The following is a 19575-nucleotide window of genomic DNA, read 5'->3' as shown; positions in this document are numbered from 1 at the left end:
TATTTATCGATTTATTTCTGTACATCTAACTGTGGACAACTAGTTGTAGGTTATTAACGAGGACAGCTGACTTAATAAACTTAAAACATTAAAATATATTAAAAGTGTTGTAAATATATTTTGAACACACTTTGATATATATGTATATATTGTTATAGGTTCGTGAATCAACCAGTGGCCAAGTCTTACTTCCCGACGAAGTAAAAATCTGTGAAAGTGAGTTATAGTCCCACTTTTAAAATCTAATATTTTTGGGATGAGAATACATGCAGGTTTTATAAATGATTTACAAAATAGAGACAAGTACGTGAAACTACATTCTATGGTTGAATTATCGGAATCGAATATGCCCCTTTTTATTAAGTCTGGTAATCTAAGAATTAGGGAACAGACACCCTAATTGACGCGAATCCTAAAGATAGATCTATTGGGCCTAACAAACCCCATCCAAAGTACCGGATGCTTTAGTACTTCGAAATTTATATCATATCCGAAGGGTGTCCCGGAATGATGGGGATATTCTTATATATGCATCTTGTTAATGTCGGTTACCAGGTGTTCACCATATGAATGATTTTTATCTCTATGTATGGGATGTGTATTGAAATATGAAATCTTGTGGTCTATTATTATGATTTGATATATATAGGTTAAACCTATAACTCACCAACATTTTTGTTGACGTTTTAAGCATGTTTATTCTCAGGTGATTATTAAGAGCTTCCGCTGTCGCATACTTAAATAAGGACGAGATTTGGAGTCCATGCTTGTATGATATTGTGTAAAAACTGCATTCAAGAAACTTATTTTGTTGTAACATATTTGTATTGTAAACCATTATGTAATGGTCGTGTGTAAACAGGATATTTTAGATTATCATTATTTGATAATCTACGTAAAGCTTTTTAAACCTTTATTGATGAAATAAAGGTTATGGTTTGTTTTAAAATGAATGCAGTCTTTGAAAAACGTCTCATATAGAGGTCAAAACCTCGCAACGAAATCAATTAATATGGAACGTTTTTAATCAATAAGAACGGGACATTTCAAATGCTCCTCGTGGCCACATGTTGTTGAAATGTTTCAATAAAAATTTCTTCTTGTAAAGCAAAACTATCATGCGCCGTCCATAAAACACTAATAAATCTGTACGACGAAGTCTTGGTACGTATCTCTTAGAAAAAATTACATCATTGGTACCTGTGGTTTTTATACTTTTTCATAACAAAACCTAAACTTTATTTTTTGCATAGTTAGTACCTAATTTTTCAACAAGTTTTTTGCTGGTACCTTAGCATAACGTTCGTTATATATTAAACGGTTACCCCTCACATGTGACATGTGAGGGTAATTTCGTCTCTGCACATTAATCACCTTTCTTTTCCATCCGTTGATATTTTCAAGGAGTTTCTTCTCCGTGCCTTGCAAACCTTGCCTCTCCTTCTCTAATTCTTTTATAGTGTTATCAATCTGTGCCTGCTTCTCTTGCAGTATCACTGTGTAACTTAAAATATTATTGCAACCACAAAATTGATTAAAAAAGATTTCAAAAAATAGTAATTGATATAAACAGCAAACAGCAAAAGACAACAAGCTAACAGACAATTTTTACTTTAGTTTGGTGGGTCGCTAGTCAGCTTGGACAAACTGTTGTGTATTCAGCAATTTTTGAATCATTTGCAAGTTCAACCTAAACCCGTTAGTTACACACTTGCAGTAAAATTACTCAATATAGCTCATGATATGACTAGTGGTAAAATAATCAAATATGGAAACAAATGACAATATTAGGTACACACATACAGGAACCATCAGTAACACACATACAGTAAAATAACATAAACCGTCAATTTGGTGTGCCTTCAGTACTTTCTGAATCATTTCATTTGCATGTTTAACCTAAACCCGTTAGTTACACACTTAGAGTAACATTACTTTCGGTATTCAATCAACAAAACTAGTGAATTTACTAGTAGTGAAATAATCAAATATGGAAACAAATAGCCATATAACGTACATACGAATTCGAAAGATAGGATAACCTGGTATAATTTGGGAACTCGGAAATTGACAATTCATACAGTAAATTAAATGAACCTAAATTATGGAATGTATAAGGAATAGGAACCTGCAGATGTATTGTCTTTCTTCTTGCCATACGAGGACCACATCGTCGGTTAAATTATTTTTGAAAAGAACACTAAATATGAAGAAACCCCTAAATCCAGATCTTCAGGGATGATATCACAAGTAGAGTGAGTATTCTGTATTAACACCAAAGTAAATCAAGTACGGTTAAAGTAATTCCTACTGTATGCATGCAACTTTCAGATGTCCTATTATCTATAATATTTCAAATGATTTCCGGGCTGCAAACAAAATAACAATATCTTCTCAAAGTTTCATATTTAGGCATGACATATAGATCAACAACACAACTTAAGAGATCTATGCAGCGAATCATGTCAAAATTAACCCTGGACTACACTTAGCTACCAAAAAACCTAACTACCTTGCAAGCATTCATTACAAAAGAATCATCTCTTGAATCAAGGGCCTCCAATAATAGCACAAGCTACTCAAGTTTACAGGAAATAATCGGGCGTTCGTTGAGTCACGTCATCAACAACATCATGACTTGAAGGGAACCATTAAAAACAATATAATAATAAAAAAAAATAATAAACAATTAAAGTATACATGTACCCAGTTGAATCCTTCCATGACAAGCTGATGAGCTCTAGCGATAAGCTTTATGCTCTTGGTATGATTAAATTGCTCTGAAATATCCTGTAAATACATATTATTATCAAATTATCAATGATCATGTAAACATAATCTCAGTGTAGAATTTAAAATTATGAAAATTTAAAAGAATGTAATACTTGGCCAAAGGTGTAGCCAGCTCCACGGGGCGAAATACCCCAACCACAACTGTCATCTGGGTCAGACCATAACAGATCAGACATAGGACCTTCGTGTGGGACCTCTTGAACACGATCAAAATTTATGATATTATCAAAGGTTTCGATTGAAGGTGACAATCCACCATGGAGACAAAATATTTCAGATTCAACCTATAATGGAACCAAAAAGAGAAAAAACATGCATGATAATGTCAATAAAGATGTTACATTGTAAGTTGTTAGTTTAGTAGACACATGCATAAGCATACTAACCAGTGGCTGATATTGCTATAAACATACATATATTTCTACTCAATATCATTTATATTTCATATACTTTTACCGTTTACGAGGATATTAGATGCATATTTCAAGAGAAAAATGACGAAAGTAATGCACATGTTATAGTTTGAAGAAAAAAAACGATAAACGGCGATTTAAACCAAATATATATCAAAAAAACGTTTATCCGAATTCAAGAACAAAAAGGAAAAAAAATATATACAAGTTGAAGAAGATCGAAGAAAAAAAAGATAAAACGAAAGTTTCATATCCATATACATGAAGAAACGATCAACCGAGAACAAAACAGAAAATGGCGAAAACAAAGCTATGATCAGTCCTTTACAGCAACAAAGAAATTCTAAACAATGAAAAAAATAATAGATCATAATTACAAATACTACTACTACTACGGATGCTACATTATACGGATATATATTAAAGGCAAAAAGTGATACGCGGAACGCGTATGAGTCTACGCAAAACGCGTAGGAATAACGACCAGAACTAGATTTAACAACACATGAGAAGGCTGCTTTATGTTAAATATATTTCTTTATCACATGCGCAGCTCCTTTACAGTATAAAAGCCACATCCTTCAATTTAAAATGAAGATTGAGATCAAGAGGATTCAAGTGTCATGCTATTTAATATATATATGACAACTTTTGCCAAGTTTCAATGAACATGGGACGGTGGCAGGATCACACACACCAATACAAGCATTTATATATTAATACTTCTTTATCAACTCTTTACACTGAAGATTAGCAATATATCAATTTTTAATATCAACAAACAGATCAAGAGGAGGGAGTTTTTGCTATTTAATCATATATATATTGGAGACTGAGAGGAAGGAAGGAAGTAGCTAGTCAGTTACATACTCCGTAGTAGACAGTAGTAGTGTAGGTATAGAATAGTAATCAACAACCAAATTCAACATACTGTCCAATTTTATCTCCAAATTTACTCCGTATTAGTATTCCGTATTGTATTTACTTTCAAACTCAATTAGGATAGTTTCAATATTGTACGGATATTATTGTTCGTGTGCACGGGTGCTGTCATTTCCCTTTTCTTACCATTTCGCAATCAATAAATTGAAGCTTTGTTTGTAAGTTGTTCTATTTAATTTTTCATTATCGCTATTATCATTATTATTATTATTGTTGTAGCAATTTTTATTACTATCATTTTGTTAGAATTATTATTATTGTTATTATTGTCATGTTTATTATGTTATGTTTATGTATTTACTCCCATACCATTATTATGATTAGCGAGTTTACTCCCGTGTGTTTGCTTAGATATATAGAACCCCTCGATTATGGATTGTTATCATTTAGAACACTAAAATGTAACTTTGATTATTTTAATATTGTGTCTAGTTGAAAGAACCATTGTTATATAATTAGATATTTAACCCTATCACTTAATTTATTAGATAAAAATAGTGAAAGTTATTTATATTGATATAGATTATGCTTTAACACTAAAAGTGGTTTAGACGAACTTATGGATAAATTATTAACACCAATTTAGAAATAAGATTCGGTGGTTTGGGTAATATTATAGTTCATATAATCGTGAAATTGTAAAAAGGGAAATCGTTACGATTTAAGTTTTGGCGGAAGTCAAAACTAGGCTAGGCCACAATTTAAATAATCGGGGTATAGTTTGACTCACTAAAATAAGATCTAATGAAAGTTAGATTGAATTTTATTTGGTTAAGATTTTATATAAATTCGAAAGAAATAAAATATAAAGTTATATATAAAAACATTTTAGAAAAATTATAAATGTTATTTAGATCAATTTTAGATATTGTGTTCAATCAAAAGATCCATTATTATGTAGATTTAATCCTTTATCCCCGTTACATAATTTATTGAATCGTTTAATGAAAGTTAAATTGGTGATATATAAAATATGCTTCAACACTATTTGTGATCTAGACAAAACATAGGATTATATTCCTGACAAAAATATAAGAACACGGATTTGGTGATTTGGTGGTATTAAGATACATATAGTTATGAAATTATAAGAAGGGAAACCATTTTAGTTTAGGTTTTAATGAAAGTTAAAACTAGGTTGAATCACAATTCGAATGATCAAGTATCGTTGATTTGTTGAAATGAGATTAGCGAAAATTAAGTTGAATTTTAGTAAATCAGGACTTTATGAAATCGAAAGGTTATCACGAAGTTATATACTATATAATATTGTAACTGGACTTAACAACAATCCATAGTAAATTGATTATGAATTGTCTATGATTCATATCAACGAGGGGGACGAAATCTAAGTAAATACACTTTCTTATATTTTTATTTCTTGTAATTTTTATTATTATTTTAGTTAATTATATCCAAAACCAAAAACCAATTAAAACCCACTTAAAAGTATAATTAATTGTTGTTAGATTCTTGAATACGCTTCTCCCTGTGGAACGAATTTGACTTGCCAATATCTATGGCTGCACGATCGGGACCAGTTGCCCGTAGTGTGATAATATTTATTAAGCTAGTTTAGTTGTAAAATTTAAAGGTCGGTTTTATCACATCAACTTTTTGGCGCCGCTGCCGGGGAGAAATTGTTCATTCAGGAATTTAATTACTTTTAGTTATTTGATCCTTTCGTCGGGATTTATTTTCCTACAAAAGTTCTATTTTATTTTTCTCTTTATTCTTTTTAAATTTCAACTAGGTTCCAGTCATACTATAATATGGATGATTTTGAGAATATGACCATGGAAAATCTTTTTTATGCCCAACAATTTAATCAATACTCACAAACAAGTTTTGATGATAATTGGTGCGATTCATCTATGTTTAATAGGGTTGAAACTACATATATTTGTGAAAATTATGGAGGTTACCATTTGACTTGGGAATGTGATTATCATATTTCCATGGATCAAATGGAGAGTGCACTGGATAGCGACATGAACTATATATGGAATGAATATCAAGAGAATAACTCGAATCCAGATTTTTATTATCCAAACCAACCTTATTACGATTCCTCACAAAATTTTCAACAATACCAATTTTCTAACCAAATGTCACAAAATTTTCAACAAACTCAAAATGAAGAAAATTACTCGTATGATTTTCAAAATATTATGATGAGTTTTATTGAAAGTAAAACCGAAACTAGGGAATTACTAAATCAACAATGGCAACAAAATCAAACATCTATTCAAAATCTAGAAAGAGAAATGGAGCGTTTGTTTACTATTCTTTCGAAAAGACAATCAGATGATTCATCGTTTGAGTCTTCATATTGTTATCCTAACCCTATTTTACAGGTTCCAAATGAACAAACAGTTGAGGACAAGGTGCAAATTGAAATTGTAAAAATAAATTCACAGGAACCTCTTGAATTAAAAGAATATGAAACCTCTATGAAATATATAAATAGGATAAGTCGAAATGAATATATAGTGAATGGAAAAAATAATGATGAGGATTCTAATTTCGAGGTCGAAGTGGAAGAACCGGTTATTCATACACCCGAGAACTTTTCAATTTATAATAATTCACTCCGGTATAATTGTGATAATGAGGAGGTCGAGTTGATGAAATCATCAGGGATCATTGAGGATGAGGAGTTTAATATATTAAAATCACTTGAGGAGTCACCTTCTCATGTTGAATTCGTATATCCTCACGAGGTTAACACTTGGAATACCTTGAAAGATGATCCATTTGGGCAGGATCCACCTAGGAGAATAAAATTTTTATTGCAAGCCACACTTAGAGAAGAGTCGTGTGTTGACTCTCGGGTTGGGTATTCCTTTTTCAGGAATCTGAAAAAGGATTTATCTGATATATTATATACCACTCGAGAGGTAAATGAATGGCTCACTCTTCTAATTCGTGGAACTTTCTCCACTATTTTACATGTTGTCCGATAAAAATAGAGAAATTTGACCTCGCTAGGCAATAAAGTGTGGGGTCGAGTCGAGAAAACGATTTTTTAAAACAAAAAAAAATCATTTTTTATGTGCCTTTTATTCATTATGTGCTTTATAAAATAAAAGTACAAAAATAATATAGAATGCATTTAATTCTTATTAAATTTGTGTGATTTTTAAAAATCTAAAAAAATATTTAATTTTTTAATACATTAAATTTTAAAAACTGAATTTTAAAATTTATAAACGGATAAAGACTAGGTTTTACAACCGAACTTTCCGTTATGAGAAATATAAATTTTATAAATGATATTTTAAAATTTTAAAAAGTTACTAAGTTGAAAAAAAAAAAATATTTGTGTTTTTAGTTTATTATATTTTTGTTTGTTTATATATGTACAAAAATTTTAAGTGTGGGGTAAAAATTTTGGTACTATTAAAGTACAGCCCCATCTTTTGTGTGATTAACATGTTTATTGACAGGTACTTACGATGATGCATTCGACTTAACGAAACACCAAACCAATACTAAATTATGATAAAAGGAGTGGATATGTTGATACGATAAGAAAGTTTACAATCTCCAATTTTTAACTAAGGAAGTTCTAACAACCTTTACACTTTTTGCCCTCTCAAATTTATATATTTTATCTAATTTTATGTAATGAGGGCATTACAAAATCTTAAGTGTGGGGTGGGGATATATAAATTCTCGGGAACTTATAACTTGGTCATTTTTACGAAAAATTTTGAAAAATTTTAAACAAATATACATCAGTTATTTGTTTAAAAGAAAACCAAGTATAAGGGAATTTATAAACCCATATGTTTAGAACCATCTATCACGTGTTTCTATGAAGTTTATTGCAGATGTCATTGCTTTGGAATGTATAAACCTGTTTATCTCATTGATGCGAGTAATAAAGGATGAATCAAGTCCATCCTTAAAGGAAGTAAAGTCTTCCGAATGTCGTTTCACTTGGTATAGCATACTTCTTATACTATATCATTTCATACTAATATCATTTCACGATATAAAGGTACCGTGAGAAGGAAAAGTCTTGAACTTTCAACCCGAAATAAACTTGGTAGGGTAAATCCGAGTTGCTATCCAGTGTAAGACCGATTACGGTACATAAGCTGGAGCAGGATCTATCCCACACGATAGCTCAGTCTTCGCAGTTTTAACCCTTGAATTGAAATGTACAAATTGTCGTAAAAGACCGATAGAAATATCGGGTCAGGGGGCGCCCGGTTAAGAGTTCCATGATACTACAATCATGGGGGCGAATAGTTTACTAATCGCTGACTGCGACTTCGGTTTTTAGTTACCCTCAGCCGAAATTTGTGGTTAAAATCGGAAAACGTGTCTAGTGTAAAAACTAGCATGACATTTTAAAAAATCATAAAACTTTTTCACAAGGTCCAATTTTCCCTAAGGATCCAAATTTTTAATTATTCGTGAGACTTAAATCACGAAATTTCATCTTTGTTTCTGTTGCCAGAATTTTATTTCGTGTGGTGTGTGTGTGATCGAATAAATATCGTGTGGTGTTTTCAATTCATAAAGCGTGTGTTTTCAATTCGTGTGGCGTGTGTGTGATTTAATGATTGATATGGAAGATTATGTAGTATTCCGGGTCTATTAAAAAGCTGTTATTGCTTGAGAACAAGCAACGTTCAAGTGTGGGGTATTTTGATATTGCTATAAACATACATATATTTCTACTCAATATCATTTATAATTCATATACTTTTACCTTTTACGAGGATATTAGATGCATATTTCAAGAGAAAAACGACGAAAGTAATGCACATGTTATAGTTTGAAGAAAAAAAAATGATAAACGGCGATTTAAACCAAATATATATCAAGAAAACGTTTATCCGAATTCAAGAACAAAAAGGAAAAAATATATACAAGTTGAAGAAGATCGAAGAAAAAAAAGATAAAACGAAAGTTTCATATCCATATACATGAAGAAACGATCAACCGAGAACAAAACAGGAAAATGGCGAAAACAAAGCTATGATCAGTCCTTTACAGCAACAAAGAAATTCTAAACAATGAAAAAAAATAATAGATCATAATTACAAATACTACTACTACTACTACTACGGATGCTACAATATACGGATATATATTAAAGGCAAAAAATGATACGCAGGACACGTATGAGTCTACGCGAAACGCGTAGGAATAACGACCAGAACCAGATTTAACAGCACATGAGAAGGCTGCTTTATGTTAAATATATTTCTTTACACCAACACAAGCATTTATATATTAATACTTCTTTATCAACTCTTTACACTGAAGATTAGCAATATATCAATTTTTAATATCAACAAACAGATCAAGAGGATGGAGTTTTTGCTATTTAATCATATATATATTGGAGACTGAGAGGAAGGAAGGAAGTAGCTAGTCAGTTACATACTCTGTAGTAGACAGTAGTAGTGTAGGTATAGAATAGTAATCAACAACCAAGCTCAACATACTGTCCAATTTTATCTCCAAATTTACTCTGTATCAGTATTCCGTATTGTATTTACTTTCAAACTCAATTAGGATAGTTTCAATATTGTACGGGTATTATTGTTCATGTGCACGGGTGCTGTCATTTCCCTTTTCTTACCATTTTGCAATCAATAAATTGAATCTTTGTTTGTAAGTTGTTCTATTTAATTTTTCATTATCGCTATTATTATTATTATTATTATTATTATTATTATTATTATTATTATTATTATTATTATTATTATTATTATTATTATTATTATTATTATTATTATTATTGTTGTTGTAGCAATTTTTATTACTATCATTTTGTTAGAATTATTATTATTGTTATTATTGTCATGTTTATTATGTTATGTTTATATATTTACTCCCATACCATTATTATGATTAGCTAGTTTACTCCCGTGTGTTTGCTTAGATGTAGAACCCCTCGATTATGGATTGTTATCATTTAGAACACTAAAATGTAACTTTGATTATTTTAATATTGTGTCTAGTTGAAAGAACCATTGTTATATAATTAGATATTTAACCCTATCACTTAATTTATTAGATAAAAATAGCGAAAGTTATTTATATTGATATAGATTATGCTTTAACACTAAAAGTGGTTTAGACGAACTTATGAATAAATTATTAACACCAATTTAGAAATAAGATTCGGTGGTTTGGGTAATATTATAGTTCATATAATCGTGAAATTGTAAAAAGAGAAACCGTTACGATTTAAGTTTTGGCAAAAGTCAAAACTAGGCTAGGTCACAATTTAAATAATCGGGGTATAGTTTGACTCACTAAAATAAGATCTAATGAAAGTTTGATTGAATTTTAGTTGGTTAAGATTTTATATAAATTCGAAAGAAATAAAATATAAAGTTATATATAAAAACATTTTAGAAAAATTATAATTGTTATTTAGATCAATTTTAGATATTGTGTTCAATCAAAAGATCCATTATTATGTAAATTTAATCCTTTATTCCCGTCACATAATTTATTGAATCGTTTAGCGAAAGTTAAATTGGTGATATATAAAATATGGTTCAACACTATTTGTGATCTAGACAAAACGTAGGATTATATTCCTGACAAAAATATAAGAACACGGATTTGGTGATTTGGTGGTATTAAGATTTATATAGTCATGAAATTATAAGAAGGGAAACCATTTTAGTTTAGGTTTTAATGAAAGTTAAAACTAGGTTGAATCACAATTCGAATGATCAGATATAATTGATTTGTTAAAATGAGATTATCGAAAGTTAAGTTGAATTTTAGTAAATCAGGACTTTATGAAATCGAAAGGTTATCACGAAGTTATATACTATATAATATTGTAACCGGACTTAACAACAATCCATAGTAAATTGATTATGAATTGTCTATGATTCATATCAATGAGGGGGACGAAATCTAAGTAAATACACTTTCTTATATTTTTATTTCTTGTAATTTTTATTATTATTTTAGTTAATTATATCCAAAACCAAAAACCAATTAAAACCCACTTAAAAGTATAATTAATTGTTGTTAGATTCTTGAATACGCTTCTCCCTGTGGAACGAACTTGACTTGCCAGTATCTATTGTTGCACGATCGGGACCAGTTGCCCGTTGTGTGATAATATTTATTAAGCTAGTTTAGTTGTAAAATTTAAAGGTCGGTTTTATCACATCAGTGGCGAATCCAGAATGAAAACACAATGGGGTCCTAAAATTCTTTTAAAGCTATTCATATTTGGAAGGTGCTTTAGTGGTTGTTTACTTCAAGAAAAACTATAAATTATAAAATTATATGAGGTCTTACAGTTAAATTTAGTGGTGTCCTGTAAAATTTGAAGAGTAAATAATAAAAAAAAATTCTAAAGTAGTGGGGTCATATGACCCCACACCAATACTCCTAGATTCGCTCAACCAATGCTATTCAATGAAAAATAATCAAACATATCGGTAAAAGTCTTCAAAACGTTAGCATTTCCATACCTGTTAGTCAACCGTTAAATATATACAAAAAAGAAATTAAATACAATAATTATTGTTGTAACTTGTATAAAAAGAAAATATAAGATGTTTATAAAACTTGAATAGTGCGTTGACAAGTCAAATGAGTAACATACATGTCGACTTACATGATTCCCCCTTAGTATTGTAATTCGTTGAGGATACCGTACTTTTAGAGCCACCAAAAGCTAAAGAAACCTATTTATAGAAAGTCAAATAATGGTTTTAAACTTAAGCTCGATTATCAATAAAAAGTCAAAGAAATAACCTTATGCATCAAAAACAAATATATAAGAATAGCAAATGAGACACCATCAAATCTAATGTAAAGGGAATTGCAGCTAAATAAGAAAAGAGTGAGAAAACTAATCCCACCTGACCCATTTCAACATGTTACACTAATGCCTTTTTGACCCTTCATAAGACCCGCCCATTTTCCACCTTATATTATTACATCCATTATATTAAAAATCTAAGAAAACAGTAACAGGAAACTGATGTGTTTCTACATGTAACAGCAATACCTTTTTGACCTTTCAAATAGCGCATGTATTTTTCACCTAAAATCATTACTTACACTATATATTATATCTAAAACTGAAGACAAAAAAGAATGAAGCAAAAGATTCCGCTCATTATTCTGATTTTGAAATATTATCGATCTCGTTCAAGTTAAAGGAGAAATATTTGGGAAGATTTCCACATCAATATTCCCAAGAGCATAAGAGGTTGGAGATTTGATGTGCTTAAAGGGAGAATGAACATTAATTGAGAATACATAGTATCATTAAAAATATGGTACTGGATGTGCATATAGCCATTCTAAAATTTAGCGTTAGTAATTTTATATATTTTAAAAAAATTCACGAAAAGAATATACTTTAACCACGCTATTTTTGGAACATGGTTTAAGAAACAGTGTTGAGATGTCGATGTAACTTTTTCGAGGGCATTTTTCCTCAAGAATCTAAACTTTAGCTCATCGCACTGCAACATAACAAAACAAAAATATAGTGAACATAGATAATTCCAATATATGATCAGTGTTAACCTTCAAACATCATTTAACCTATCAAATATAAAATTATTGATCTTCAAACAAACGATAAAACATGATACATATATAATATTGGCTTTGAATTCAACAAACATCACTTCAACTATCAAAATAGGATACACACAAGTTTTATGTAATCGAAACATAATGTGAGTGTAGAACTGTACTAATAAACTTACCGCAAGCATCCTTGTTCTTGGAAGCTGAAGAGAAAGGATCTAGCGGCCCGTTTTGATTCCAGTGCCAACGGATTTGTTTATGTCTATGTTTTGGTTTCAGTATGATAAAAAAACTTTTTCATCACTGATATAGCAATAACTCTTAACTTTTGACCCGTTAGAGGTCAGAAATAACCCAAGCATACCAATAATCCTAACCCGTAGAAGCTCAGGGTTAAGTTGTCCTACAAGGAGAACCTTTAGAAACTACCTTCACTCGTTTTCGATGACCAGTTGAAACTGGATCTAGAGACAAAAAATGAGATAACGATAAATTCCCCGATGACCAGCGCATTTAACGCTCTCATCAACACCTCCCATAAAAAAAAAGTATGCCAATTTGTTTATGTTTTAATGTTTAGCTACAAAAATCTTTTATTTTTGGCATTAAGATCAACACCAACAATCCTTGAAGCACCAACAATCCTGGCACATTCACCAGCCTAATCTTAATCAATTTGCCATGAAATAAATTATTGATTACTCGATCAATAATGGAACACAGAAAACTTTAATAATATAAAAACGTAAATAATAGTAACAACTGATTAGAATAATACAATAAACTACCTGGAATTGGATGATGATAAACGACCATCAATCAATGATTCACCTACTTTGAGAAGAAAACGGATATTCTGCGAATCTCGGATCTCACGGCTGTTACGATGACCGTGAACTTACAAAATTGAATCGATTCTAAATCAAAGTAAACCCTTTAATGAGTTGTATTTACAAAAGTGTTTATGATAAAAGATATACAGTAATCAAAGATATTCAAAATCGATTTAAATAAAAAATTGGATCTTGCGAATCAAATACCTGTTTATAACATTAAATTCACGGATTCTTCTTCAAAATCGATCTAAATAAAAAGTTGGATCTTCCCAATGTCAAATTTGTCTGCAACATCTGCTAAGTTCATTGCTAATTTTTCAACAACATCATGATCATCCTGATTTGAAACAGATTCCATCACAAAATAAACACATAAATAAATAATTCATTACCATTTTGAACTGTTGAGGTAGTTGTAATAAAAGCCCCTGCGCAGCTCCAATTGTAGCCTAAACGTAATCAGATGACACATATGATGTTGCCCCTTATGACAGCTACCCTGCAGTCTTAATCACTGATTTGCAGCCTACTTGTTGAAAGGGTAAAACATAATGGAAGTTGGCCCATTCATACGTAGATGGGTGTTGGTGTTCCATTTCTTAAATATTAACTGAAGATTTAAAAACATAGATAAGACAAAATCAGTGTGAAGTTCTTAAAACTTTCAAGTAATTAGCTCCTTAAGCTATAAGTCTACAAAATTTATTCATACAAAAACTATAAACATTGACCACCGATTTTATTGCAGTAGGCGATCATACATTTGGTACACACATTATGATCGAAATCATAAAAATGTCATGCTTAAGTAGGTTGATAATTAGTCCACTATTAACAAATATTATTAATAAACAAAGATTATACCATTGTAACGACCCAACCCGTTATATTAAGAAAAACGTACACCTTTTTTTTTTTTAATTTTAACATGTCGTTATAACCAACAAACCATCACATCACAATTAATTGTTACATGTTCAAAAGGTGTATACGACATAATTAAAAGTTTACATCAACATCGGGTTCGATGACCCATTTTACAATTCCCAAAAATATAAGTTTCGACCATTTAGTTTAAGTTCCAAACATCACTAGAAAATAGGGTTTGGGGTTAAACTATCTAAACATTAGGTTAAACTTCCAAAAGCAATCCACAAGGCACTATAGGGGAAAAGCCTAGTCCACAACTTTACCCTTGCCACGATCCGTGCCCGCATCTAAAAATATAAACAATGAGAGGGTAAGCTAAAGCTTAGTGAGTAGAATAAATATATACATGCATATACAATTTACCTACTCGCATCCACGACATCATATAATGCATATAATCGCATATCATCTAATAACAAAAACTAGTATCGTCAAATCGTACAACTAGCAACATCATTAGCATAATAATCATAATAATAATGAAATATTAAACATCAACAGGTATAAACCATGGTTAACCAAAGTCACAAGGGAATGACCTCGCGAACAAGTCATCGGTGTTCATAACAACCGTTAGCGCCCAAAAACGGCTATGGTATACTAACCCCGAGGTGTCCCAAAACGGCTATGGTATCATTTAACGACCCGTCAAAGTACACTTGACGACCATCGTTATCTTGGTTCCACGGCTTGATCATAACTCTATATGAATTTGATAAATAACCTTGCATTCTTTATTTAAAAATGATTTCCTATAAAGGAAACCTACCAAAATATGTAAGTTTAGAAAAACCATACATTATTACTTAATCAAAAGTTGACCAAAACAAAGTCAACAACACCCACTATTAAATGTATCAAAATAGAATGCAAGTTAATGTATAACAAAAGCTGCCATCATAAATATGCAGACTCTCTAAGTACAGCGGAAGCAATCAATCAAGAACCTGAGAATAAAACATGCGAGTAACTGTCAACAAAAATGTTGAGTGAATTATAGGTTTAATATTGCAAACAATATTTAATTTAAACCATAAAAATTTATGTTTGAAAACATAAAAACCCCTTTTTGGACCACAAAATTATATGCTCGAAAACATATAAAAATATTATTCCATTTTCCGTGAGCCACCTGGAAACCACTTAACCCTTTATTTAGCCTTGTCAAATACAATAAATAATATACACCGAACAAGTGTATCTTCAACTAAATACGAAGTACTAAACATTCCGATTATAAATTGCTAGCGCGACTAGCTCGAAATGGGGTTGTCAAACCCAATAGATCTATCCATAGGATTCGCGTTCACCAGTAGAAACCAGTGATTACAATTACTAGATTAGGGAATATTTTTGTTCGACTCACAATGAATAATTTAAACTAACTTCCACTTGTGTCCAAAATATAAAATAAATTGCATGTATTCTCATCCCAAAAGATGTAAAATATAAAAATGGGACTATAACTCACCTTAATAGCAAAGAAGTAACCACACAAATATGCGAACAGCAAATAGAGTAAAGTGATCAGGAATGATCACAACGCCGACCTATAAATAAAGCAAGTCGATATAAATAACTAACTTAGGTCAAGTCTTAGTATGATAGCTATTGTACATGTTGCAAGTAGACATAGAACAACACTCAACATGCATCGGTTTGATCGAAATAGCGTACGGACACACACTTTCTATTTTTAGAAAGTTTCTATTTTTAGCAGGTTTCCATTTTTGGAAAGTTTCTATTTTTGGAAAGTTTCTATTTTAGGAAAGTTTTTATTTTAGGAAAGTTTCTATTTTTAGAAAGTTTTCATATTTAGAAAGTTGCTATTTTTGGAAAGTTTATAAGTTAGGAAAGTTTCCTTAATTAGAAAGTCAACAAAAGTCAACTGAAAGTCAAAGTCAACCGAAAGTCAACTCAAAAGTCAACCTTGGTCAAACATAGTCAACATTAATTTTAAAAGTGTAAGTCATAATAATAATATAAGTTATAATGTTATTTAAAGTCATATATGTATAATTATGTCATAACATAAGTTTAATTAAATTAAAATGAATTATTAAAGTTAACATAAGTTTAAATGATATAATTAATATAGCATAAGTATTTAATTAATTAATTAAATATTAATCATAATATAGGTATTATTAATTAATAATAAATTTTAATCATATCATAAGTATTATTAATTATTAATGAATTATTAATCATATCATAAGTGTGGCGACCCGAACAAAATCGTCATTGACGGCGTCGCTAACTGAGGTCCCGAAACGTGGTCGTAGTCCCTATATGAGACTCGTTTGACCAAAATTATGTCGCATTCTTTTGAAACGTATCATGCTTGCAAAGTTTAGTTTACAAAACCGTTCGACAACAATTTTAAGTTTGCAAAAGTATAAATTATAAATGAGGTAACTTGCGACATAATTAGTTTAAAATCGCGGTTGCTATAAATAGCGTAAGTATGTAAACAATATGTTTGAATCCAAAGGTGCTATCACTAGCGTATGTATGTATGTATGCTTGACCCCAAGCAAGAAATCAGAGTGTATGCATGCATGCTTGACTCCAAGCAAATATGAGTGTACGCGGAAGCATGTATCAAATAGCCAAGTATGAACGTAAGAAACATATAGAAAACTGTCAACGAAAAACGTTGGTGAAATCATAGGTGTTTTAGTAAACGTTGTATTTGAACCACAAGATTTAGTATAAGATGATTATCAAAATCATTTGCATTCCAAAGTTGTTATTTGTATCCCGGGCACCCAATTATCAAACTTAACTGTTTTGCACCCTTTGCGTAGTGTTAGAACATACACTAGACCCGAAAATATATTTCATCCGCTAACGGTAGCGAACCGTCCGAATGAGGCTCGTCAAGCCCATGTGATCACATAATATAAGTTCACGTTTACACCCTGCAAGTGTAACTAATGATAATTGAATTGAGGCTTTTTGTTCAAACCCGTACGTGGAATGTTCGTTTTTGTACTTGTGTTCAATGTATAAAAGTATGATACGTATATGTTTCTCATCCCATAGTTTAAAGCATAAAAGTTGTTTGAAAGATGGGACTATGATCTCACCTCGAGTGCACGAGTATAAAATTACTTCACAAAGTAAACGTGTGCATGATAGTTGCTTAGCCTTGACCTAAACAAGTAAGTTGTATTAATTAACCGGTTACGTCACAAGGTCGGGCGAAATGTGTTCAATTAGTCCTATGGCTCGTTACGACTCGATTAAATATAGCATGTGAATCAATTTGTCAAGTTTCATGCAAGATACAAGTATAGAAACAAGTTAGGAAGATTGCACAATCATTTGGTTAAGTTTGACAAAAAAGTCGAACTTCGGTCGGTCAAAGTCAACGAAAAGTCAACACGTTCGGGTCGGGTCCCGAACTATTTTTCTGAGGTTTTTAATCATATATGAGCATGTTAAAACAAGTTACATGTGAATCGGAGGTGCGTAGCATAGCAAACATTATTCAAAAATCGACAAAGTTGGACAGACCACTTTGGCGCGCCGCGCGGGTATATGGCGCGCCGCGCCATTACCTGTGCAGAGAATTCTGGCAGTTTTCACACTCAAGCACGAATCCAACTTCAAATACCCATAAATCCTAAACCGTAAACATCCAAAACAAGTATCTTATATCGTTGGAAAGGTATTTTGACAAGGAATACAACTAACCACTTTTCATCAAGCAAAAACATCATTTACAATAGCGAAATCTCGTCAAGTGGTCATTAAATGTTCAAAACCATCGTTTCAAGTTTACAAAACGCATTTTAAGATTCGGGAATGCAATTCACACATATGATATGCCGTTTTGAAGGTAATGAAACATACAATACAACTAATCACTAACTAATAACATTTCATGGCATTCAAAGCATCAAAATTTCCTTTTAGAGTTCATCAAACCCTAATCAAGAATCACAAAACCAATAATCATGTTAATGATGTTTTCCAAATCAACCTACACATCAAATTGATGCTAAAGATGCTAGTAACATTTTTAAAACATAAACTTTAACAATTTAACAACATTAACTCACCCAAAATTAAGGATTAAGCACACCCATTTCAAATGTTCAAACTAGTTACTCAAAACAACGAATCGAGCAAACAAAACATATATTCATGTTATACACGAGCCATAGACACTAACTAACACCATTTCAAGTCAAAAACATGAATTTAGAGAAATCTAGAGTTTTTAGAAACTTTACCCCAAGCTATGAAATTGGTACCAAATCGAAGAGGATGAAGAGAGGATTCCAAATATGTAATTTGTTTTGATGTTTGCTTCTCCAATCGGATTTAGATGATGAATTTGTGAGTTGGGTGTTTATGGTTCAAAAATGGAAGAGAGAAATGAGGTAGAAGGAGAAGAGGAAAAATGAATGGATGAGATGGGGAGGTGGTGACTAGTCACCAAACATTTGGACAAATGCCAAGATTAGTCCCTCAAGTTTGTTGTCGGGTGCGGGAGTTAACCAAACAAATATTTCTTAAAACGCTCGAGTAAACGAGTGATGTTATAATTAAATAACGGGAATATTAAGAACGTTAGTCATCGGAAAATACGAATTTAAATAACGAAAGATATTATAAAAAAACGGTTTTAAAATTAAATTTAACGGAAAAACGCGGGATGTTACAATAAGTTTCTAATTATAATCATTAAATCATAAGTATTTAATAATTAAATTATAATTAAATAATAACTAAGCCTTATAACAATTAAATAATTAATTAATCCTTATTATAAGTCTTATTAAAATAATCTCATAATATAAGTTTAATACTTACCATAAGTATTTTTCATTAATAATAAAAGTATTATTAATCATAAGTTTGATTAAAGTTTAATTAATCATAATTAATTACTAAATGATATAATAAATATGTATATCATAAGTATTAAAGTAAAATAATTACTTTTTATATCATAAGTAATTTATTAATAAAGAAATTCATTATTTATATCACAAGTCTTATTAAATAACAATAAGTTTTAATTAAAAGTTCATCAGGTCATAACTTGAGCCCCGGGAATCAGTTTTCGGCGAGTCTTATATATATCTTACCATAACCTA

General features: G+C 30.8%; 1 long non-coding RNA gene across 1 annotated transcript; it reads right to left on the bottom strand.

Annotated features, from left to right (window-relative positions):
• Positions 1 to 11463: 11463 nt before the first annotated feature.
• LOC139874107 (uncharacterized) lies at positions 11464 to 13953 on the bottom strand. Its single transcript, XR_011767817.1, has 3 exons — positions 12875 to 13953; positions 11755 to 12625; positions 11464 to 11620 (listed from the first exon to the last, which is right to left on the bottom strand). It is a non-coding gene; the product is annotated as an uncharacterized lncRNA (long non-coding RNA).
• Positions 13954 to 19575: the final 5622 nt, after the last annotated feature.

Source organism: Rutidosis leptorrhynchoides, chromosome 1 (assembly GCF_046630445.1).
Source record: "Rutidosis leptorrhynchoides isolate AG116_Rl617_1_P2 chromosome 1, CSIRO_AGI_Rlap_v1, whole genome shotgun sequence".
Taxonomy (NCBI): domain Eukaryota; kingdom Viridiplantae; phylum Streptophyta; class Magnoliopsida; order Asterales; family Asteraceae; genus Rutidosis; species Rutidosis leptorrhynchoides.
The sequence above is the reverse complement of the archived record's forward strand: the minus strand, read 5'-3'. Positions and strand labels throughout refer to the sequence as shown.